Source organism: Peromyscus eremicus, chromosome 9 (genome assembly GCF_949786415.1).
Source record: "Peromyscus eremicus chromosome 9, PerEre_H2_v1, whole genome shotgun sequence".
NCBI lineage: Eukaryota > Metazoa > Chordata > Mammalia > Rodentia > Cricetidae > Peromyscus > Peromyscus eremicus.
Genome location: NC_081425.1, coordinates 48,405,925 through 48,432,923, shown reverse-complemented (window position 1 = coordinate 48,432,923; position 26,999 = coordinate 48,405,925). Strand labels below are relative to the sequence as shown.

The 26,999-nt window shown below is 39.7% G+C and overlaps 1 pseudogene; it reads left to right on the top strand.

Annotated features, from left to right (window-relative positions):
• LOC131919840 (coronin-1B-like) overlaps positions 1-23,632 on the top strand; it is a 54,175-nt pseudogene extending 30,543 nt beyond the window's left edge.
• The last annotated feature ends 3,367 nt before the right edge of the window (positions 23,633-26,999 follow it).

Below are 26,999 nucleotides of genomic sequence, written 5' to 3'. Positions count from 1 at the left end.
GTGCATGCAGGAAGTATCTTTAGGCTTCCTTCTTTATCACATCAGAAGAAAGCCTGTCTGGCTATATCTTCCCTGTCATATTCTCTCCTGTATCATAGATCTCTTCTTTACCACTAATTCCTTCCAGTCACTGGATAATTTTGCTTAAATTTATTTATCTTACACACACACACACACACACACACACACACACACACACACTCACACACAGCGAAAATCATCCAAGCATTTCTTCTGTATATCCTTTAGCTTCGTGAAAAAAAAAAATGGTTTAAAGCCATGAGCTGAGAAAGTGCTAGCCAGGGGAAGAGTGCATTCTAAGCATGGAGAATGAGAGCTTCAGCAGCTGGAATAAGCAAAGCCCAGTGTGGGCGGAGCCTGATGTGGTAGCTGGAGGCATGCTGTATAGCAGAGGCTAGAGAACTCAGGGAATGACAAGGAGCCAGATTCTGTGTCTGTGGGAATCTAGTCTATTTACTGTTTTTCAAATTACTCCAAAGCTTAGGGACATAAGAACAACAATTTTATTTTTACTCAAAAGTTTGTCTGTTGTTAGTAATTCAGAAAGCAGCTGACTATCAGTTTTCATTTATGGTCTTTTTATGTGATCATGGCCACGAGTTGTCTGGGGCTGCAGTCAGGGGGATTAAAGATGTGACTGGTGGGAGACGCTAGCTCTCAGCTGAGAGTGTTCTCTGTGGTCCCTGTGTGTGGCTTTCTAGAACAGTGGTCTCATGACAAAAGTAGGCTTCTACCCAAAACACCGGGTCTCAAAGGAAATAGCTGGCAGCTTGGTGGGCTTTTTTCTCTGTCTTTTTGTCAAGTATTTAATAATTTTGTACAATGTGTTTGGATTATGTTCACCCTTCATTTCACTTCTCCCAGTTCCATCTCCATTTCCAAATCCTGTGCCCCTTCCTTTTCCTTTAAAAACCCAAGTCCAATTTGTTCTGTCCACGTACTATTAGATGTGTGATACTCACTGGAGCATGGTCATCCTACCAGGGACCACAACCTTAAAAAATGGACTCTTCTCCTAGAAGCTATCAATTGCTCCTTGGCTAGGGTTGGGCCCTTGTGTAGTTCCCTTTTCTGTGCTGGGATTTTCTGCAGGTCAATTGCTCCTTGGCCAAGGTTGTGACCTTGTGGCTCCCTTTTCCATGCTGGGATTTTCTACAGGTCTTGTGCAGGTTGTCTCAACCATATGTGTTCGTATGTGCAACTGCCCTGCTGTGTCCAGAAGACACTGTTTCCTTACCATGTACCACTTCTGGTTCTGAAAATTTTCCACCCCTTCTTCCAGAACAATCCCCGTGCCTCAGGGGGAGGGTGTATGATAGAGATGTCCCATTCCTAAAAGAGCATTCTGCGGTCTTTTTCTCTTCACCTTGACCAGTGTGAGTTTTGGTGCTAATCATCATCTGTTACAAAAAGAAGCTTTTCTGATGAGGGTTGAGAGATGCACTGATCTGTGGGTATAAGTCATTAGGAGTCAGTTTAATACTGTCTCCATTTATCAGAAGAATGTAGTGCTCTCCCTAACCCTCACTGAATATGGTACCATAAGTCCTGTGTCTGGCAATAAGACATAGGAATGCAAATAGGAAAAGAAGTAGTCAAAAAATCCTTTTCTGTAGATTGTCTGATTCTATACATAAAAGACCTCAAAGAGCCCAGCAGAAATCTACAATTGACACATGTAGAAAAGTAGCAGGAGACAAAATTAATCCAGGAAAACCAGTAGCCTTCTTATATACAAGTAACAAGCATATTGAGAAAGAAGTCGGGGAAAAAAATCCCATTCACTAAAAAATCTTGTCAAACCATAGAAGTAGAAAACTTATACAACAAAAACTTGAAGACATTGGTGGCTCTTTTGGACTGAGCTCAGCAAGTCACACTCTGTCATTTCCACTGAATGTCATTAATTAATTAGAAGTGAGTCAGAATGCTAGCCCCAATTCAGTGGGGGTGGAGATTACTGAACTTTTGGTTGGAAAGAATTGGGCTACAAATTGTTTAGTTTGTTGATATGGCTATAGCAGAATACTCAAGCTTGGATGATTCATAAGTAACAGAGATTTATAATCTCATGGTTATGGAGGCTGAGAAATCCAAGATTTAATTGCTGCCCTTTGATATTTTAAAATTATTTTCCTTTATTTATTTATTTATTTATTTATTTATTTATTTATTTATTGCGTGTGTGTGTGTGTGTGTGTGTGTGTGTGTGTGTGTGTGTGTGTGTGGTGTATGACAGGAGAGAGGCCATGGCAGATGTACAGATGTCTGAGGAAAACTTGAGGTTTATTAATATCTTACTTTTTACTATGTGAGTTCTGGGGATCAAACTCAGGTCATGAGACTTGGTGGCAAGTGCCTTTCCCCATCTTGTCAGCCATCAGGAATGTATTTCTAATGTCACATAATGGAAGACAAAAGGCTAGGAGAGAATGAATCCAGTCCATGTCCCTTTTATAGTAGTTATTAAGGCATCCATGAAAGACAGTCCTCATGACTGAAAAATCTCTTTTGAGGCCCATATCCCAAACATTGCCACTTGGATCAAATTTCTAACACATGAATTTGAGGAGCCACACATTCAAACCACAGCATATGTGGAAATTGTGCATGAACCTGTACATGGAAGTTATGCTGGTCTTACAAGAAAATGCTATCACTCAATCTATCAATAACCTTGATTAAATACTAATGTGAGTTAACTTATGTTTGACAAATGTCACTATGATTGCTGTTCATCCTGTAAAAAATTGTCATGAGAGCCCAGGGATAGTGAAGGCATGAGATAATGCAGTCTCAGTGTAGAGTGCCTCAGGAAGAAAAAAATGAGCAAATCTGCATTAAATGGTAAATTCTGTTGCCAAGGTGTGGTGAAGGGCTGCATGTGGAATGTGAGGGAGAAGGTATGACACGTGTGACTCCCAGGCTTCTGGGTGTGAAGCTACTTAAAATTACAGATGCCATTTATGGAGTCTGAACAGTGAAGGAGAAAGGTAGATATGAGGGGGAAATCCAGATTTCAGTTTAAGATAAATCTGAATTGGGTTAGGGACATCCAAGTGAATTCGCCAGGAATGCTGGCAACCTGTAGCCAAGTTTCTAGTTGAAATGGCCAGAAATTTAATGTAGTTTTAGTAGAAGATATACATTCATAAACATATATACATATATAATGTATATTTCATATGTCTTAATTATTACATATATATTGTGTATGATTTCTTACCCACATGGGCTAATATAAATATCTGACTGGAATATTAGGTATGTTCCTGAATTGCTACTAAAAAGGGCTTTTCCTCCATGCTTTGCAGGCATCTTTCATACTTCACAGCCAAAGAGGCACTGTCTGATACTCTGGTTTCTGTGAATGGGGTATTTGTTCAAAATAATTAAACATTCCAAGCGTTAGAAATGATGCTCTCTATCTGTTCCCAAATGACTTATTTAGCATACCATGTTCTTTTTATTTAGAAATTTATTTACCTCTTTCTCACAGGTATGAAGTCATAGTTTATAATTAACTTAGAAAGTGAGCATCACATCCTTTTACTTGAGGTTCTTTATTTGGCTTCCTGTCAGAACTATTCTGAGGTGAATGTGTTGAGAATCAGAAAAGTGTATTTACATATGACCTGCACATCTCTTTTGTGCTAGCCCCAAACATCCCTAGATTATGTGTAGTAGATAAAATGTTGTAAATGGTAAGAAATAGTTGTTGTATCATTTCCTCAATACATGAGTGTTGTCTGTGAATAGTTTCAACCAACCACGGATGGAAACTACTTTTAAAAAATTATGTCTGTATATATTTTAGGAAGTATCTACAGTAGTATTTTTTTTATGGCTTTTTCAAAAAAGCTTAGTGTTAGTTATCCCTGCCCCTATTTCCTCCTCTACGCTGATTCCCCCATTTAATTTTTACTGTTCCATTAGAACATTTCCCCCCTTTAATTCTACATCTATATTCTATCTCCCTTCTTTCTTCCCCATGGACCCTTACTAATTTCTTGACCTCCATTGGTATTACACATGAAACACACATAACTGAAATTCAAAGCCAACATCTACATATGGAAAAAAAACAAGTGATGTCTTTCTGGGCCTGGGTTACCTCACTTAGGGCAATTTACCTGTGAATTTCATATTTCTTTTTTTGTAATAATTGAATAATAATACATATGGAAAAAAAACAAGTGATGTCTTTCTGGGCCTGTGTTACCTCACTTAAGGTAATTTACCTGTGAATTTCATATTTCTTTTTTGTAATAATTGAATAATATTCTGTCATGAAAATGCACCACATTTTCATTTTCTGTTCAGCAGTTGATGGGTATATAAACTGTTTCTATTTCCTGGCTATTGTGAATAGAGCAGCAACAAACATGGCTGAGCAATTATCTCTGCAGTAAGATAAAGAATATTTGAATGTATGCTCAAGCCATTGTTCTTAGTTACCCTTCAGAACTTGATGAGAAGACCTTATTGCTGAGAATACCATATAGTAACATCTTAAAACATGGACAAATTAAGCAGTAAGCTTCCACTCTACTGTCTACCTTTCATGGTGTTTTTTTTTTTTTTTTTTTTTTTTTTTTTTTTTTGTTTGTTTGTTTTTCGAGACAGGGTTTCTCTGTGTAGCTTTGCGCTTTTCCTGGAACTCACTCTGTAGCCCAGGCTGGCCTCGAACTCACAGAGATCCACCTGCCTCCCGAGTGCTGGGATTAAAGGAGTATGCCACCACTGCTTGGCTTCATGGCGTTGTTAAGTGTTATGTACCCTGCCATAGAAGAAGAGTAGTCATTGGTCTTACCCATCTGCAAACCCTATGAACTACAGCAATGACTGTCCTGAAAAGACATTCCTACTGGTGTAATAGTAGTATGACTGTTATGGAAGTCACCAACCATTTCTGTTTGGGTTTAAGGTGTAGTCCATGTGATAGAATCCATATCTGGTACCATTATCTGGGCTTAAAACTTGTGTATAGATGGTCTTATGCACAAGGGGAGAACCTACTACTACTATTCTGCTGAATGTATATAGTATAAAAACAATTCCTAATAACTTATTGCTATATCAGTAGATCAGTGAAGCTCACATTCTTCATCAGAGAAACTTATTTTAGTAGTTGATGGCAGTTAACACAGAGACCCACATCTGGTCAAATGCAGAGACTGTGAAGTATTAAACCCTGAATAGGATGTCCATTTCACATCCCTTTCCCCAAAGCTCAAGGATCTTTGTAAGAGAGGGGGACAGAAAGATTGTAAGAGCCAGAGTGATAGATGACTTCAAGGAAACTGTGTTTGATGGATTCAGCAGGACAGCTGCGCAGCTGAACCCATAATGATTTTTGACAGCATGTACAAGACCTGCCGAAGCTCAAGCCAGACAAAGTCCCTGCATGGAGATGAGAAGGTGGGCATGAAGTCCCCGCCCATAGCTGACAAGCTATTGGAATTTGGTAGCCATTAGGAAAGGAAGAGTCAGTTTTCTTTAAGAATGTGGTCCTTGGTTTAGGCCCAGCACTCAAGAGTATATGTGCAACACATATTGGACTCCATGGGTTTAAAAAAAGAATATGAAGCTGGATGAGTTAGGGACAAAAGGTGTGGGTGGATCTGGAATGGGGGGGGGTGAATACAATCAAAATACATTCTGTGAAATTCTCAAAGAGTTAACAAAACATTAACAAAATCGTAGTATGTATATTATCATCTGTCTGTACTAAACTTATATAGACTTATGGTCATTACGGGAATCTGCCTTATGCCACCTTAGGCCAAATCAAGTCAACAAACATGTATTGCCCTTCTCAATAATATAGGTCAGCAACTATTTATGTTATTCGCATTGTATCAGGCACTGTATGCCACCCATGATGATTTAAAGTATGTAAAAGGATGTATATAATTATATGCATACAATATTTTTTATAAATAGGATGTAGCATCTGTATGTTTTAGTACTTGCAGGGGTACCTGGAGTCCATTCCCAATAGACAATTAAATACTATAACAACAAAAAATGTCTATGTCTTTGGTACAATTACATTTTTTCTAATAGTTTTGGTTCATGATTGGTTAAATATGTAGATATGGAATGCATAGATGTAGAGAGCCAACCAAATCAAAATCTAGTGCCAATCTCCTCATTAAAATTTCCCTTGGATACTAAGTAGCGAAGGCAGATCCTAGTATTTGTGCTTAACACATATAGGTAAGCATCCATGTACACACTCACAAGTGTACTTGTGTTGAAAACATAGAAGCATGTACTTGCACACTCACATGTGTACACATGCACATACATATACATTTGTTGCCTGAGTGCATTAAACATGTTTCTAAGAGCCCTAGAAATCAATAAAGCAAGGAGGAATTCTTTAGGGTATACTAATGTGAAATTATAATGCTTCTTTTTTCCAGCCATGGAAACTAATTTTTAAAATGACTCTGAACTGCTGTAACATAATTTTTTAATAGTAAGCTGCCTCTCTCCAGGGGGAGCTTTCCTAGGTAAAAAGCAACATAATGGTTTTGTTCCTATTGTACAGGTTTCCTAAAAGCCTGCTTCCTAATTTTCATCACTTAGACCTGTAATCCAAGTTGTCTTATGTGTTTGCAAGCAGCTTATTCCAGAGTCAGTCATTCCCTAGAACTAAGTGTTTTAAGGACAAACATTGGTTTATGCATTACCCAATATCTACTCACATTAGCCAGTACAGATGGCTAGATCTGTAGGTGATTTTCAGAATTCCATATACTGCACTTTAAATCTTAGGCTGGATTGGTGCTATAGGGGTACAGTGAGTGACATAATTTATAACATAATTGCATTTTATATATGATGAAAGAATGACATGGAGAAGCTATGAGACCTGCCTAAAAAATTGCCTCTAACCTGGAGGAAGAATCAGCTTTTTATCCTTACGTTTTCCTTTCCTTATGATCAAATACTTTTTTGAAGACATTGGAAATCTTCCTTCTACACATCTCCCTAAGGCTTTAAAACAGGGATGACCTAGGAGCAAGTATTGCTCAAGGAAATGGCTGGGAGTCATTTCTAGTCTTACAAATAAGCTCATGAAGTACTGTGGTGTGACAGACACAGCTTCCTGTGACTTTGAAGCTGAAGATGCTTAAAGCTGAGTGATTTTCGGGATCACCAAGACACAAATAACTATCAGTAAAAATAGAAAGTACAGTGGTCACTTGTGGAGATCAGTGATGTCCACCTGCAGCTCAAACTGCCATGGATGTTTTTCAGAAGAAACAACGTGTTGAGATTTTAATTTTTTTTTCAGGTTTTGAGAATTACTGATTTTTTTAAACCTCAAATGGTGTCATTGATTTTCCTAGATTTAACTGTGGCTTGGTACCATTAACCTAAACTGGATTCAGTTCTGGCACACTGGAAGAGCAGCAGATAGCATCATAGAACTCTGCCTTATGCCACCTTAGGCCCAAGTCAACACACATGTATTATCATTTTCCCAACACTGTTCTGTGATAACTTCCCTGAGAGGAACCATGAGAAAGTATCCTTTATTTCCTGGTTTGCACTAGGAAGTGAATTAATTGGGAATTGAATATTGCTTCGCCAGTAGTCAAACCAAACAGGACTAAGAAAACCTGTCTAACCACAGACTTACCATCTTTCTCAGGTTTTAGAATTAAATATCATTGAATCCTAAGAAACTAGAAAAAGATGCCCAAACAAAGCCAAAACATAAACACTAAACAAAATAAAAAGACAAGAAGCAATTTAAATTTGTATAAAGATAAAATTACTGATATGCTCCAAAAGCTACAGAGAAGTCCCGTCTCAAAAAACAAAACAAAAAACCAAACCAAAACAAAACAAAAATTACTGAGACCAAAAGCTTATCATAATTTAGATATTATAGGGCATTAAAGGCAGTATCGACTAATAAACAGCAGATGATTGACTAATAAACCTGACAATTTCGTAGGTAGCTATTGACTAATAAATCTGTCAATTTGAATGGAATGGAAAAATTCTTTACAAGACTCTCATAGTTCATTGGAGAAAAAACAGCTAATCTGAGAAACTATCCCAAATACAGAATTACTTCATCAATATGTATACACATTATAGACCTTAATTGCTTCACCGGTGAATTGCACTGTATGTTTAATTAAGAAACAGCACTCACTCTTTCATAAAACTGAAGAAGGGAGAACATAACCAGCTTTTCTTAGAGGGCTGCATTGTCCTGGCATCAGAGGCCGGAAGTGCCTACGAGGAAAGAAGAGACCAACATTGCTCCTGAAGAAAAAGTAGAAAGCCTGAAAGGTACTTCAGAAAAATGCATCCAATTTATGTTACAAAAAGATTATCTTGACTCTGTGGGGTTTGTGCCAGGAATTAAAAGGTTTGCATATCATCAAAAGGTCAATCACTGTAATCCAACATATTAACAAACAAACAAGAAATTGTACGGAGAATTTCAATAAACATAAAGCATTTGAAAAAGTCCAACATCCTTTTATTACATATATTTAAGATCTTTCAACAAAGTAAGACAAGGAGATTTAGCCTGAAGAAAACTTCTAGGAAAAACCTAAATCTCACAGTGCACAGTGTAGAAAAACAGGAAACTTATCCCTAAAATTAGAAAGAAAATGCAGGTATCTAGTTAATGTTGAATGTGACTGTAGCCACTGAAATAGGGAAGATAATTAGAAAATAATGCCAATATCAGAAAGGAAAGGGTTAACAAGTGTTGGTGAACAGTGACCATCAATATAGAAATTTGATAGAATCCATGAAAAATACACGAACTTTTTGATCTAAAATGATGACCTGCCTGTAAGATGCATTAGTGCAGTAGTAAGTAGCAAAAAGCTTACAGGAGTAACTGACCAGTATCTGATTGGATTAAAGGCTCACTCCATGAATGAAACCCATCCCAAACACTGCTTGGCTGGCCAAGAACCTGAGACTAAATAGGACAGGGACCTAGAGGAAAGTCAAATACTTCTGTCCTACTAATAGAATGTAGTAATAAAATGACTCCTAATGACATCCTGTTATACTTGTAGATCACTGCCTTCCTCAGTCATCATCAGAGAAGCTTCTTCCTGCAGCAGATGGGAACAAATACAGAGACCCACAGTCAATGTACAGAGAGTGAGAGACCTTGGAACACTCAGTCCTAAATGGAATGTCTCATCAGTCTCTCCCTCAGGGCTCAGGGAACTCTGTGGAAGAGGAGGTGGAAAGAATGTAAGAGCCAGAGGGCATGGAGGACACCAAGGCAACAAGGCTGTCTAAACAGAGTAAGACCGATGTACATGTGAACTCCCAGACACTGAGGCAGTATGCATAGGGCCTGTAGGAGTCTGGTCCAGATGGGATCCCAGCCCTAAGAAGGGAAGTGGACACATGGTCCTGTCCTTAACCCAGAAGCTATCTTCAATTGAAAACCACTTGTAAATGAAAATTTAGTTTTTCCCAAGGGAGTCTTACTAGGTATGCAAACCACTCTTGAGAATTGTCCCTATGCCCAGCAATGGACGTCCATGTCAATGTAAATGGACCTCAATGGCATTTTTGGAGGTTCTTTGTCTCATAATGCTTTGCCAGGGAATTTCTTATAAAACTTTATAGTTCCTTTGTAGATATATTATGGTTGTGGGTTTTTTTTTTTTAAATGGGATTTCTGGGTGCGTGAATGTGTGTGTCTGTGCATCTATATGTGTGTCTTCTGTTTTGTTTTTGGCTTTTTCTTCTGTTTATTTGTCTTTGCTTTTTGCCCTGTTCTGGTTTGTTTTTGCTTTATCTCATCTTGTTATTATTCTTTTAGATGTCTGTTTTCTAATGAGAGAAAGAGAAAAAGGGCTGTGGATTTGGATGGAAGAGGATGTGGGGGAGATCTGGGGGAAGTTGGGGGAGGGGAAACTGTAATCAGAATATAGTGTACGAAGAAAAACCTATTTTCAATATAATAAATATAGGGAAAAAGAGAAGAAATAATGGGAAAAATCATATCGAGGTCAATGACATAAACTTATTCTATGAAAGCTATAGATTATAGAACAATCTATCAGCATCAATCAAAACACTGAATAAATAATGACAGTTTCTAACATAAAGCATGAAACAGTGACAAACCTGTACAAAATAAGTATACAATTTGTATGTAGAAAAAGTATAAAAGGTTTTTGACAAATTAAAGACTATATAAGTAAACGGAGAGATACACTCACTGTTTGTGACAAGGTATCTTAAGGTATTGATTCCATTCAAAATAATTCATAGGATCAATGAAACTTCTAAAATAAAAAATTAATATTGCTTTCCTCTTAAAGTTAAGAGATTCTAGAGTCCATGTGGAAATAAATGTGCTTATAGCAGCCAAAGGAATTTTGAAGAAGATGATCAAAACTGGCTTGATACTACTACGTCAAGGCTAACTATGGACTTGAAGTAATATTTATTATTTTTACAAATAGATGAGAAAAAAAAACTGAGGTCAGGCATGGGTGGCATATGCCTTTAATCCCAGCACTCAGAAGGCAGAGACAGGTGAATATCTGTGAGTTTGAGGCTAGCCTGGTCTACATAGCAAGTTCCAGACCAGCCAGAGCTACACAGTGAGAACTTGTCTAAGGCAAAAGAAAGTATTGAACATAAAGGTGCAAATAAATCCACTAATTTATGAAACACTGATATTTGACCAAGCACCAAAGACAACTAGTGGGGAGACTTTCCAGGGAGTTTTCTCAAACAAATGAATAGCCATATGGAAAACTTAAAAAACAGACAAATGACAAAGAACCGTTTTTCTTCATACTTTGAAACCTGGGATCATTTATTTTATTTTATTTTATTTTATTTTATTTTATTTTATTTTTTGGTTTTTTGAGACAGGGTTTCTCTGTGTAGCTTTGGCACCTTTTCCGGAACTCACTCTGTAGCCCAGGCTGGCCTTGAACTCACAGAGATCCTCCTGCCTCTGCCTCAGAGTGCTGGGATTAAAGGCGTGTGCCAACACCGCCGGCTTCCTGGCATCATTTATAACACTTAACCTCAAGAGGATCGTATGTCTAAAAGTAAATTCCAAACTTCAAAATTCTCCAAAAGCAAAGAAAGGAGAGAATCTTCATGATACTGCCAGACAAATGTTCTTTGAGATGATGCAAAAGGTGTATGGTCTGAAAATGAAAGCAATAATAAATTATGCATCAAGAGACATCTCCAAAGACACTGCTGTAAGATTGAAGAGAAAAGACACAAACTAGAAAGAAACATTTGACAATCAAATTCCATGTAGGGCTAGAAGTTGTAGTAAAGTTGTGCCGGCAGCCAGACTCGGTAACTTGTGAGAGTTTCCCAGGTGGTACTGGTTTTGAAGGCACAAATGGGTCACGAAGAGCAGCTGAGGCTTGGTACTGTGAGAGGCCAGGAGAGGCCATTGGTGAAGGTGCAGCCAGAGTAGCAGTAGAGACCGCAAGATTGAAGGGGTCGTGGAGAAAAATTGAGGATTGGCACCATGAAGAGAGCCCAGGAGCGGCTATTGAGAAAGTGCAGCCCAGATGTAGCCTAGGACCCCAGCATTTTGGAGATGACCGGACCATGGTGTGACTACCAACAACAGCAGCAGCAGGGGAGTGAAGCCTGAAACACGAGGTGAGCATGCTGCAGAGGGCAGAGATGGAGAAGTGACCTGTAGTGGGTAGCCATTCCAGCTTTGATCTGGAAGTTCCAACCCCCATTGAGACTTCGGCAACTGTCACGCCTACAAGGCGGGGCCAAGGGAGGCGCCTGGAGACCCGACATCTGGATCGAGCCAGGGCTCTCTCGTTTCTGGGACCCTGGACGGTGGAGGTGGGCCAAGCAGAGCTCCAGAGAGCACCGCTGGACTGCGACACACCTTCCCCAGACCCCGCGACCTACCTATCCCTTAATTTGTAAGTTACGCCATTAAATAAATCTCCTTTTAACTACATGGAGTGGCCTTAATAATTTTACCAATATCTGGCGTCCAACGTGGGGATCGAACCTGGGGCCTCACTACCGTGACCCAAGCTCCTTGGAGGAGCTTGAAAGACGTTAAGTGACTACCAGACACTCGGCACTGAATTATTTACATGGTTGGAGTTTGGTTTGGCTTTGTTTAGATTGCGAATGTAAGAAAGTGTTTAACTTATTTTTAATTTTATAGGAGCCTACAGTTGAGAGACTTGGAATTTTTTTTTAAAAAGTTTTTGGATTTTAAAAGAGAGTTTGGAATTTTTTCAGAGATTGAACTTTCAAAGTGTTTGAATTGGTAAAGACTATAAGATTTTTGTTTTGTAATATGTTTTATATTTGTGGTATTTATTAAATTGAGATCTTGGGGATGAACCAAAAAATAAAAAATAAAAGGAAAGGTTATGTCTTGAAAAGTGTTGTAGGTCAAGTTGACAAGGGGTCAGTTGTGCTGGATAGTGTTATGTCAACTTGACATAAGCCAGAGTCATCTGAGAGGAGGGAACCACAATTGAGAAAATGCTTCCATAAGACTGGATTGTAGGCAAACCTGTAGGGCGTTTTCTTAATTATTGATTGATGGGGGAAGGCCCAGTCTATTGTGGTGCCATCCTGGGCTGGTGGTCCTGGGTTCTATAAGAAAGCAGGCTGAACAACCTAGTGATCAGGACCTTTCCATGGCCTCTGCATCAACTCCTGCATCCAAGTTGCTGCCTTGTTTGAGTTCCTGTCCTGACTTCCTTCAGTAATGGACTACAATGTGGGAGTGTAAGCCAAACAAACCCCTTCTTCCCCAACTTACTTTTAGTCATGAAGTTTCATTATACTAGTAACTCAAACTAAGACAGTAGTGAACTTTCAAAACTTAGTAATCATAAAGCAAACAATAAAAAAGTAGGAAAAATCTGAGCAGATATTTTACCAAAATATATAGACAGTAAATAAGCACATGTTTGGAAAACACAAATTGGAGCTATAATATCACTATATACCTGTTAGAATGGCTCTAATTAAAATTTCTGGCTACCAAGAGTTGTATATTATGTGGAACTCTGAAATTCCTGGTGGAAATGTAAAATGGGAAAAGCCATTTTGAAAACAACCTCAGATTTTCCTACAAAATTAAAATTTTCTTCCAGATGATCCAACTATTCCATTTCAGCCTCTTTGTAAGAGAAACAAAAGCATGTATCTATACAAAAACTTTCATATGAGTGTTCATAGCTGCTTTACTTATAATGCCTAAAAATGAAAACTATTCAAATATCCATAAACGGAAATAATGGATTGCTGTGGCTTGAATGTGAAAGGTCCTCCTTTGACTCCTGTGTTTGAGCACTTGGACCCCATCTAGTGGAGTTGTGTTGGGAGATTGGGAGTATTCTCTTTTTTCTTCTTCCTTCTTGCCTTCCTGCCTTCCTTCGTTCCTTCATTCCTTCATTCCTTTTTTAAAATTCTCTCATATATTGCATCTTGACCATAGCTTCCCCTAGCTCCTCTCTCCCCAGTCCCTCTCCCCCATCCCTCACATCTACTCCTCTTCCTTTCCCTTCAGAAAAGGCAGGCTTCTCAGGCTTATCAACCAAACATGGCATATCAAGTTGCAATAAGACTAGGCACCTCTCCTCAAATTAAGGCTGGATGAGGCAACTCAGTAGGAGGATGAAGTTCCTGAAAGCAGGCAAAAGAGCCAGAGACAGCCCCTGCTCCCACTGTTAGGGGTCCCACAAGAACGCCAGGCTACATAGCCATAACATTTTGCAGAGGTCTCCGTGAGCCCCTGTGAGCCTTGGTCAGTTGATTCTGTGAGCGATTTTCTTGTTCTGTCCTTGGCCCCTCTGGCTTCTACAGTTCCCCCTCCACCTCTTCTGAAGCATTCCCCAAGCTCCACCTAATAGTTGGTTGTGGATTTCTGCATCTTCTCCCATCTCTTGGAAGCCTCTCTGATGATGAGTATGCTAGGCTCCAGTCTACAAGTACAGCAGAGTATCATTATGAATCAATTCATTGGCTTCTTTTTCCAGTTGTGTTTGGTTCTCTCCTAGGTCTCTGGGCTAGCCAGTCTCTGGTTTCTAGCCCTCCAGGCAGTGTCAAGTGTGGATTCCCTTTCATGTGTGGGTCTCAAGTTGGACGGTCACTTGTTGTTCACTCCCACGAGTTCTGCACCACCTGTGCCCCAGTGCTTCTTGCAGGCAGGACAAATTGTAGGTCAAAGGTTTTGTGGCTGAGTTGATGTTTCCATCCCTCCACTGGAAGGCTTGCCTGGTTAGAGAGGATGACCAATTCAGGCTCCGTATCCCCTAATACTAGGAGTCTTCGCTAGGATCACCCTTATAGATTCCCGAGAGTTTTCATTGCACTAGGTTGCTACCTTACCCCTCAAATGCCCTCCAATTCCAATCATCTCTCCCAGTACTCTCTCCTTCCATGCCTCCAAGGAAATGCAAAGAATCATCAGGTCATTCTTCAAAACTTGTACTCCACAAAATTGGAAAATCCAAAAGAAATGGACAAATTTCTTGATAGATCTAGATTAGCTTTAACTTAACAAAGTTACATCAAGATCAGAGACTGGGACTTTTATGAAGTGGAGCCTCACTGGAAGAGGTAGTCCATGGAGGGCAAGCCTTGGAGCTTTACAGCCCATGCCCATTTACTGACTCTTTGCTTTCATCTCTGCTTTGTGATTCATCTGGATGTGAGCAAATGGCTTCATCTTCTTCTACCCGATACCAGATGGGCACTCCTTGCATTCCCTATCACAGTAGACTGTGCCCTCACACATGAGCCCAAATAAACTCCTTTAAGTTCTCCTAGTCTGGTCTTTATTCACAGCACATAACTAAAATAGAAAATTGGTACCAGAGAATGAGGCTATTGCCATGATTACATTGTTTGTGGGCCTTTGGAAGTGGTTTGATGGAGAATTTGAATCTGTGGGCTAGAGAAACCCCAGAGGGCTATATGCAGAGTTTAATGGTACATTCTAATAAAAGTACAGGAGACCAGAATATTAAATGTACACAGTAAAGTTTGGGATCCTGAAGTTCCCAAGGGGGGAAAGACTCCATTGAAATCTAGAGTAGAGGCTAGTCACATTCTATTCTGGGGGAAGAATCTGGTTATATTCTGTCTGAGTCATAACAATTTGAATGACTCTGAATCTAGAAGTAATAGACTAAGTTGGTTGATGAAGAAAATTTCAAGACAGTGAAACATTCAGGATGTGTAATGGTTATTGGTCACTTCATTTACCCAGATTTACAGTAAGGGGTGGTGGGGGGAATGGAAAAGAAAGATATTAAATGTGTGCAATTCAGTAAGGAAGGGTTTTAAACCCAGTTAAAGCCGAGGATTGTGCTGTTGTGGATGAAATGGCTGCAATTGTTAACGAAAAACATTGAATTTTGCACCGAGACATTAAGATGAAGACAAGCACCTTGTGGTCAGCGTTCTCTACATTTTGACATGTTGAGGCTTTCTGTAATGGTGTCTGCTGCAAAAAGAAGCTGTTTTGATGAGGGATGAGAGATATACTTCTCTGTGTACATAAGGATAAGTATTTAGAATATGTAGGCTAGGGACAATTTTGAATACTGACTTCCCTTCCTCCCATCTCCCATGGGCTAGGATTACATATGTAATTCTCATGTTTGACTGTTACCAAACTCATTCTATGAAGCTATTACCTTGATACCAAAACCTAATAAGGACACAACAAAACTATCGATTCTCCTGATGATAATAGATGTAACAATTCTCAATAAATAATTGCAAATCAAGTTCAAGAACATATTAAGAGTATATGCTGTGGCTAAGTTGTTTCCTTTCAGGATGCAAAGTTTGCTCAACATATACAAATCTTTAAGTATAATTCAGCATATAAGTAGATTAAAGATAGGAATCATATGATTATATCAATTGATGCAGAAACAGCCTTAAGCGATATTTAATATCTCTTCATGAAATAATCTCTAAAGAAAGCAAGAATAGAAGGCATATACTTCAACTTAGTAAAAGCTATATGAAATTAACCTATATCCAACATTATATTTAAAAAGGAAAAACTGAGAGAATTTTCTCCAAACTCTGAAATGAATTAAGGATGCATTCTCTTTCCACTCTCATTTAATATAGTTCTTGAAGTCTTAACTAGAACATTAAGATGGGAAAGAAATAAAAGGAAACAAGGAAAAAAGTCAAATTTTTCCAAATTGCAGTGATCGTATACTTAAAACTCTGAAGACTTCAATGGAAAATTCTTACAAATTAGAAACATATTCATCACATCAGGATACAAAATCAAAACACAAAAATCAGTAGCTTTTCTATGCACAAATAATGAACATGCCAAGAAACAAATCAAGAAAAAATTCCATTCATTATTGCTTAATAATAAATAAAATACCAAGAAATAAACCTAGTCAAGTAGGACAAATCCTCCTACAGGGAAAACTTCAAAACGATGAAAGTAGAAAGGCAGTAGAAGATGGAAAGACCTCCATGCTCTTGGATTGGGAGAATTAATGTTATGGAAATGGCTACCTTGCTGAATGTGATCTACATATTCAGTGGAATCTCAATCATAGTCACAATGATAGTCTTCATATACCTGAAAAAAACTAAAGTCATATAAAAGCACAAAAGTTCCTGAATAGCTAAGGCAATCCTTCATAGTCATAACAATGCTAGAAGTATCAAATGCCTAATCTCAAATTACATTAATGGAGATTATGGAGCATAGTAACCAAAGCAGAGTGACACTGGTACAAAAACAGAACAGGAATAGAATAGAATAGACCCAGGGATAAATCCATGTCATTATATCCACCGAATCTCTAAGGAAGGCAACAAAGACACATATTGGTGAAAAGATGGCCTTTTAAAGAACTACTTCTGGGCAAACTAGATGACATTAGGTAGAAGAAGCTAGATCCATATATCTCTCCCTGTACAAAAATCAAGGCAAAGGACATCAATGGCTTCAGTACAACATTTGCAGATTTGACAATACTAGCAAAAACATAGGAAGAACACGCACGAGTGCATGCACACACACACAAACACACACATTTTTAAATAACATGCACAGGTACAATACCTTAAACAAGAGTAGAAACATATATGTTGTAGCAAAAATAACCTTAAATTTTTATCAATATACAAAAATTCATACCAGTGTAAAATATTTGAGATGAATAGTTGTTTTAGCAATCATATATTCCTATATCTCCACTAAGTGATGACAAACATCTATAATCCACTGAATGACCAAAACCCACCCACCCCACCTCTAAATAATGTGTTCTCTAGATTGCTTCTGTTATCTGGGAGGGACAGCATCCCCAGAGGATCTTGAAAAAATCGAGATAATGGTTAAGTCCTAAGAAAACTGGTTATAACATTTATTGTCCCATCTCTGTGTGATGGGAAAGTGCGCTTATCTGAAGTCCTGGCTAGAATAGTTTGAGAGGCTGAATCATTTCAGCTAGCAGCCTTGAAGTTGTTCTGAATGCAGAAATCTGAGGAAACTACAACAGAGGCACTCTGAAAGGCTGGATCACTAGAGTCACCCATTTTTATTGGTGTCTGGTTCCCTTGTTCTGAAAATGCACAAACTTTCAAAGGTAACATACATATCTGTATTAACACAAGTATAGAATGTGCATTGTACACAAGCCAGACAAAGATGATTCTTTCATTTTATGTCTGAACAGGTAAAAGACATCTATCAACTTTTTAAGTTTGTTTGGACTGTATACCCAAACCTTTATCTATGCAATACAAAAGGATGGCATGTAATAGTAAGTCATGAGGACTCTGTAACCAAAAAGATTTATCATGTCTCATCCAGTCTCATAGACGTTTCCATGTCAAAGGATCAGCATATACATTACCTGTCTTATAGTTTTCTAGGTTTATGTCTTTATGTCTGTAGCCAAGATTTTCAGTAGGTCTCCCCCAGTCAAATTTGGTCTGTATTAATTTTTAAGAAATCCTGAGCCTTTCATTTCCTGTAGGGGAAAAAAAGCATAACCTCTCCCCCAGTGCAATACATTTTCTGCATTTTATTTTAAAGTTAAGACATCCCTCAAATATCTAGGCTGGTTTAATTCAGCAATTATTTTTACAATCCTATGCCTCTCAGCAGCTGTCATTCACTCATCAGCATTCAAAAAATTTGAAGTCAACAAAACATCATACAGAATCCAGACTTCCTGTGCATTTCTCATCTTTACATGGCTTATTCTTTTTATGTTATTTTACTCTTTCTTTAAAGACTTTACTTTAATTATTTTTAAACTATTTAACATTTTTTCCTATGACTATCTATACCCATTTTGTTTTCTTTCTTAAGCATCTATGTACACTGTAACCTAGGTTACTGTTACCAGGGTGGTTTTTTTTTTTTTTTTGTGGTGGTGGTCTGGATCTGTTTTACTGAGCACCTGTAGCATTATCTGACTGTAAGCCAAACCTTTAATTGCTAAGTGGCAGCTAGTCCCTTCTCATAACTTCGGTAGTTGGTTCTGCCTCTTCCTCAAGCCTGTGAGAGCTGAGCCTTATGCCCAAGGGCCTGCCTGAGAGCTGCATTTAACTGGGAACTGTGTTTAACCCAGAGCTGCATTTTATGGCCCTAGCTCTAGGAAGTTGATACCTACACTTTTGCAGGCATTTTTACTTAGCTTGCCAGCTGCTCAAGTGCTCTGTTACACAGCAAGGCCTCTTAAAAGAGCCCCACCTCTGTGCATTGTGAACAGTGGGCTCTGTGTACATGCCCCACATTGGGCACCATGTCTAGTCAGATTTTTCTTTGAGCCTTCAGCTCCCAAATAACAACATGGAGACTTCTTATTAATTATAAAAGCTCAGCCTTAGCTTAGGCTTGTCCCACTAGCTCTTATAACTTAAATTAACCCATTTATGTTGATCTATGTTTTGCTTCATATCTTTTTACCTTTCTTTCATTCTGTATGTCTGACTCCTTCCAGGTCTTGTAGTCATCTTCCTGCACCTCGATTATCTCTCCTACTTCCTCTCTCTGTGCCCAGAAGTCATGCTTATACCTTCTGCTTAGCTATTGGCCATTCAGCTTTTTATTATACTAACCACAGCAATACATTTTCACATAGTGTATACATATACCACAACAAAAGTCTTTATGAAGAGGACTATAGTAGCAAATGGAATAATCCCAAGAATTGAGAAATGGGCTTACATGAGATTAAAAAGTGTCTTCACAGAAAAGGAATCAATCACAAAAGTGAAGAGACAGTCAACAGAACTGGAAATATCCTGTGCCAGCTACACATCAGATAGAGGATGAATGTCTAGAACTTACGAATAATTGCACACTCCCAAACCAAATCATCCAGTTAATAAATGGCCACTCGATTAGATAGCACTTAAAAGAAGAAATGTCAATGGTTAACACATACCTGACAAGAAATTCAGCATCCTTAGCCATCAACAAAATGCAAACTAAAACTTACCTGGCATTATTCTTCATTCTGGCTAGAATGACTATTATTAAGAAACAAATGATGATTCCTGTCTAAAATCTATAGGAGGAACCCTTGTTCCCTGATGGTTGATATTATGAAAAATACTGTTCTGTGTAAATCACTATGGATGCTTCTCAAAACACTAAAGGTAGAACTTCCATATCACCAAGCTGTGCTGTTCCTGGGTACACATCTGAAGGACTTTAAGTCAGTATATCACAGAGAGACTTGCTCATCCATATTTATTACTGCATTATTAATAAATGCCAGGAAAAGGAACTGCCCAAAATGTCCATCAGCAGAAGAATGTGAGACATGTACACAATGAAATATTTCATTCAGCTATAAAGTAAAATGAAATCATGATATTCGCAAGAAATTGTATGGGCCTGGAAATCACTATGATAATAAACACTGTGTGCTCTCTCATAGGAACTTAAACACGTGTAGTTTGTGTGTATGCTCACATTGGAAAGGTAATCATGAGAAGGAAGAAGATATCCTACAGAAGGGGGCAGGATAAAGAGAGTACCAGAGAACACATGAGACAAAAGCTTCAGTGTGCATCTGAGGAACTATCTAGAAGGAGGAAAGAAACCAACCAGAGGTGGGCAGGGATCTTGGAGGAGGACCTTGGGCATGGGGGATAAATTAGAACAAAATATAATGAAATATGTACGAAAATTCCGTGCAGAAATCCATCATTTTGTATGGCAACTCCAAGAATTTATAATAAAAGAGGCCATGTACATATCCTATGGCATCCAACATCAAATTGAACAACGTCCTCCATCTAGCCTACGGCTAACCCTAGGTCCGACTCTGTGTACTTTCACATGTACCTGTACAGCAATGTGTCACCGTACCATCTTATTGTTGCTCTCTCTCTGTATGACAGTATGGGAACATAGATGCATATTTTATTCAATGGGAAATAATCTAAAACTGATACCTATTTTAATATTCAAACTATCCCAACTTGGCCAGTTGATACCCCTTCAGACAAATGCCTGTCTTTCTACATGCCCCCATTTCAGAAGGAGAGGTGGTAAACTTTTTTTACTTTTCTGAACTGTAAGATATTCTGTCTCATATTATTCCTGTCCTTCCCCAGGTCCAGATTTTCAAATCCCAATTCTAAGATGACTGAGTTAAATGCCAGGGAGTGCTGCTAGATTTCTGTATTTTAAAATAAAATATCCCGAGTGGTCCCAATGTTGAGGTAGCTATACAAAGTGCTCAGCTATTTGATAAGGATGTTTAGAAAAGGTCTCAGCATGTTAATCATCAGGTTTCATGATCCTTATCATGGATAATTGATTCCTTCAAGGCTCTGTTTTACAATTACAGAAGAACAGTATGACAACCAATTATCCTACAGAAATGTCACACTGCTCACTGATCAGATTGTGACAGGGTGCCTTTTTACTTCCCTTTTAGATGGTTTTAATTCTTTCTTAATGACACAACTTAAATTTAGACCCCTATCATCTCTTTTCTCTCTTCCTTTTTCTCTGACTTAATCATTCCACAGCAGAAGAGACTTAACACAAAGGGCATGTGATAAATTATCAGATTATGTGAGGAGAAGAAGTTGTTGGGTGTTGTGGAATATTTGTTTAACTATACAAAGGTGTATTTGTTTAACTATGTAAAGATGTGTTGCATTTGTTCAATTATGTAAAGATGTGTTGCTATTTTATCTTGACTGCCTAAAGCACATGACTGGTCTAATAAAAAGTGGAATGGCCAATAGTGAGGGAGGAGATATAGGTGGGACTTCCAGGTAGGGAGAATAAGAAGGTAGAAGAATTTGGGCTCAAAGAAGAAAATAAAGTGACACCAGGGAGGCACCAGGGACCAGCCAGCCAGATACAGAAAAAGCAGGAAAGTAAGACATACAGAATGAAAGAAAGGTAAAAAGCCCCAGGTAAAACATGGATGTATAGAAACAGGTGAAATTAAGTTAAAAGAGCTAGTGGGACAAGCCTAAGCTAAGGCCAAGCATTCATAACTATAAATAAGTCTCCATGTCTTTATTTGGGAGCTGGTTGCTGGTCCAAAGAAAATGCCAGCTACAGTTGGGTTTGTTTATCCACTCAGTTCACAAATAGCTACTGAACACCCACGATGTACAAGGACCTACTATGTACCCAGAGTGGGGGATACAGCATGGGCAAAGCATCCCTGCTTCTACCACCTTAGACTTACTGGTTAGTGTTGTAAAGCAACATTAAGCCCTGGATCCAGGTAGTCCAGGTGCGGTGGTAGTTCCAGCATTGGCAAACAGTGGGAGGAGATCAGCCTGGCCTGTACAGTTCCAGACCAGCCAGGTGTAACAGTGAAACACTGTGTTAAAAGATAACAAAGAAAGACAGCAAGTACACACACACACACACACACACACACACACACACACACACACATACACACACACACACACACACACACACACACACACACACATGATGTTGGGATCTGGAGCTGGGGGATGTTGCTGCTACAGCCCTGCTGTCCTTGGTGAGCCACAAATCATTCCCCAAGTGTTACAGCAGAGCAAATTCTGGTAAATGCAAGAATGGCTGGTGCTATGAGGACATCCAAATGTCCCATGTTACCAGACACAACACATTCTACACAGCCAACCCCAAGTTGCTGGCAGTGACTATAGAACCCAGCACCAAGGTGGGGTGAGAGGACATTCTGGTGTTCACTCTAAGTAAACTGGGTCACACTGAGAAGGCCCACCCAACAGTGTGTGGGCACCTGGGGCCTGTCTGGACATTGGCTGGTGTCCCATAATGATGAAATCATAGCCAGTGGCTAAGAGGACTGCACACTCATGGTGTGGCAGATGCCAGAGAATGGGCTGACCTCCTGACTAAGCTAGTAGTGGTGTTTGAGGGGTGAGCATGTCACTGTCTGGTACCCCATAGCATGGATTGTGCTGCTCAGTGCATGTTGCAATAATGTGGTGCTTGTCTGAAGCATGGGCACCGCCGAGGAACTGTCCCAACTGGATAGCTTGCACCCTGGTCTCACTTTTTATGTCAGCTGGAACCATAGGGATGCCTCTTCTGCTCCGCTTGCAAAGACAAAAGCATCTGCATCGCCTACCCCCAGTGGGGCACCCTAGTGGCCAAGCAGGAGTGGGCAATTCCAGGCCATCTTTCTGGTGGAGGGCAAGGTATTCACCACCATTTTCAGCCACATGAGTGAATGGCAACTGACACTCTGAGGCACAGAAAACTTTGAGGAGCATGTGGAGCTGCAGGATCTAGATTTAAGCAATGGGGACTGACTGCCCTTTCATGACCCAGACACCAGTGTGGTCTATGTCTACCACAAAAGTGACTCCAGTGTCCATAAATCACAGACAGGTGCCTCTACATCCACTTCTTGAATGTATTCACCAGCAAAGATCCCCAGAGGGGTCTGAATGGCATGCCTAAGAGGGACTTGGAGGTCAGCAAGTGTGAAATTGCCTGGTTCTACAGACTGTATGAGTGCAAGTGTGAGCCCAACCCACAGTCACGACTGTGCCAAGAAAGTCTGACCTCTTCTATGATGATCTGTACACGGACACAGCCAGGCCTGAGTTGGCTCTTCAGGCAGAGGATTGGATGAGCAGGCTGGATGCTAATGCCATCCTTGTCTCACCAGGGGAAGCCAAAGCCCAGTAAACAACAGGATCTGAAAGCAGTGGGCATATCAGGCTATCCTACAGCCAGCCTGCCAGCTCCAGCTGCCCAGGAACCTCCACAGCTACTGACATCACTACCATTCCCAGTGACATCTTCACTGGGGCCGGGGAGTCGGGGAAACTGGAAAACATAATGCAGAAGCTGTGAGGGTTGTGGGCGCTGGTCAAGGAACATCCTGAGCTTATCAGCTCCCTGGACGAACAGCTGGGTTGCATGGAGAATGGGATACATGGGACCACCAGGGACCTGCACCAGATACTGCATCCTCTTCCACCCACTCCTCACCTGTGCAGTTTGCTGCTTAGTACCTCTGGGACAGGTCATGGTCAGTTGGCCTCTCTCTCCAACCTGGGGGACCCAGATTGGAAGCACTACTTGGCCTTTGAAAAGTTTTTTTAAATCTAGGCCAAGTACTCTAAGGAACTGTCTCCCCACCTGCCCAGTGCACCACCCCTCACCCCAAGAAAACAGCAGACATAGGTTTTATATTCTTATTCCAAATTAAAAACAAAACAAAACAAAACGGAGAAAATGAAAAAAATCAAGGAATTTTTTTTCTGAGTAAAAGATCATTGAATTGGGAGTTAAAGGAAGAAGAGGAATTGCTGGGAATATCATAAGACCATAAAGGAGATAGTCCCAGCAGAAGAACAGTCTGTGCAAAGGTCCTGTGGTAGAAGGAAGCATGGTTCATTGTAACCCTGTGGTATGACCACCATAGCTGGAAAGCAGAGGAAAACATAATGGAGGAAAAGTAAATATAGATAAGGTCATGCAAATTTCCTTGCAAAATATCCTAAAGATTTCCATTTTGCAAGCAATGTAAAGACATTGGGTGATTTTTTTTCTTTGAGAGTGACATGATTGGATTTTTGTTTGAGAAAGTTTACTTACCAAAGGTTACTCAGATGGGAAGAACAGAGCAAAGGTAGCCAGAGATGAAGAGAATTGAATGAGAGATGGAGTGGTCTGATGGCAGGCACTGAAGACACATAGAAAAGGAGTTGGCTGAACTGTGGATTAGTTATTAGGGCAAGGAAGAGGCAGGTGAGCATGTGAGCTCATGACTGCTGTTACATGAAAGACAATGATGGAAACATCACTGAGATGGCAGTGCTTCAAGAACCAGATTCGGGGCAGATCACATGCTCACTCTTGGCATGTGGGATCTAGGACAAGACATCTGAGTGAAGGGCTTTGGTAGTCTAGAGCTCAGGGGAGAAATATAAGCTACAAGTATTTGGTAAAGTTTGAGTTATTTTTGTATCTAAATGACATTTGCTGAAATCACATTTGAGGATAAAATCATTTATTAAGATGGTAGAGAGAAAAAGAAAAAGAAAGAAAACCTAGTCTTGGGAAACTCCAACATTTATGGGGCATAAGAGCAGGAAGAACATGTTGTAGAGAGGTAATCGTGTGTTACTAGTCCATAGAGAATACTATGGGATGGAGGGCCTGGCTAGCAATGACCAGTGCTGCTGAGTGATAATGACAGTGAGCAATCATTGGGATGAATTTACATGAAGGTATAGGGTTTTTTTTGTTTTTAAGCCTTTGGGGGCCTCTCACCCAGCTCCCAAATAAATACATGGAGACTTATTCTTATTTATGAATGTCCAGCCTTAGCTTGGCTTGTTGCTAGCCAGCTTTTCTAACTTAAATTAACCCGTTTCTCTTCTTCATTTTGCCTCTGGGTTTTTTACCTTTCTTTATTCTATATGTCTTCTCTTCTTACTCTGTGGCTGGTTGTGTGGCTGGGTGCCTGGCCCCTGGTGTCCTCCTCTCCTCCTCCTTGTTTTTTTTTTTTGCTCCTTAACTCTTCTTCTCTTGAGCCTAGATTTCTCCTATTTATTTTCCCTGCCTGCCTGCCTGCCTATCCCTCTCCTGCCTAGCTACTGATCATTCAGCTTTTTATTAGACCATCATATTTTATGCAGGCAAAGTAACACAGCTTTATAGAATTAAACAAATACAACATAAAAGAATGCAAAATTTACATTATTAAACAAATATTCCACAGCATAAACAAATATAATACATCTCAAAGTAATATTCCACAACATGAAGGTCATTATTGGACTTGCCAAGATACATGAGTGAAATGATGGAGGTGAAGGTAAAATTGGAGTGAAAATGGGAGAGATCAAGATAGGATGCATGGAAATCTTTTTGAAGAGTGTTGGCTGTACATTGGAGGAGAGAGTTGGCATCATGACACTTCTGATTCTGCCTTTCCTAAAGCCCACTTTGCATTTAGGTGTGTCATAAATTCTCCTTGCCTTGTTTTGACCACTCTAAACATAAATTTGCACTGTCTATGGTCATACCTCAAGAGAGCCCCACCTTGGAAAGGGTCTTTGCTCTTTTTCATTCTAGGTTCACAGATAGCCAAGCTGATGAGATGATGTTTGTTTATATCAAAAGCCCTTAGTCTTTGGTTGTGTCTTCAACTGATAGAAAGGAACCTACCACTATTCAATTTTGCCTCCCATGCTCACTAAAATGTTGGTCACGAGCACAATGAATTATGGAAAATGGCTTTTGTTTCCTCTCTGTGGTGAACTTGTAAGCTTTCACTGTGTATTCTAAGTCACACTATGCTAGAATATGTCTTCTTTGTCCTGAAGAAGTAATATTTATACAGTTGCACCGAAACCTATCCCTCATTGGCCAGACAGAGGGACAGACATGGATGTCATCTGTCTCACTGGGCTGTATCATGTCTAACTCTAAAGCTCCCTAAGCTGAGGTGCCCAGTGTCTGGGGTAGAGCCCTCTAACAAGGCTTTCTACCACTGTGAATGGAGAAGACCCTGCTTCTCACCCAGATCCCAGATGGCAGAATGTGAAGGGCAACATCTACATGTCACTGGTAGGTATATTTGAAATGGCAAATAGATTGTTGACTTGGGGCTTATAACCTTGTTCCATTTCCTGTGGTTGGCTGGACAGTCAGGTAGAAGCCCTTCCTACTGGAACGTACTCCTACAGAGGAGAGGGAAGAGGCCAGAGTCCAAGTGCTGCTGTGCCAGGGTTTAAAATGAACAGTTGGTGGTCCCAAGTCTTCAAGTGAATCTGATCCCTTAGGTAAAAATAGTCCTAACACTTAGAAGATAGAGACTGTGCAGTCAATTATGTGATGGAAACATATATCCCATATTAGTCCGAAACTTGAATTTGTTGGGGTTAGTTTTTAAAATGAGATAGAGGGACACTTACCCTTTCTTTAAATGGGCTAAGTAGCAAAGAAAAACAGGATTCAAAACATTCTCTTCCTTTATCCCATTCTTTTGGTGTGATTATTGATTGACTCTTCAAAAAGACTAGTAATTGGTACTGAAGTCTTGGCTAGAGGTTGATTGATTTTACAACTTGGCCCTGAGCTGAAGATCTTCCACCCAAGGGCATGTACACTCTTCTCTGCTATTTCTGTTCATTTCCTCTGTGGCCACACTGTGTGATTTTATATGTACTTAATGACCTGAATATGGAGGGAAATCTGGAGAGGTGAACACGAAATATGAAGCCAGGCAAGTGATTGACAAAGTAAATTCCCATGTCTAGGAAGGAGGAACAAGAGTAATGTGAGTTGAAATTGAATCTCCATGGGAGTCCCCACTGGGAAAGAAAAGTTCAGTAGGAACAATTAGAAGGCAGACAGAGTCTTCTCAAAAGCCAAAGAGGCCATGGACTTACGGCAGGATGCTCCAGGAAAACCAGGCATGGAATGAAGATGCCAGAGAAACGGCTGGGACAGGATAGAG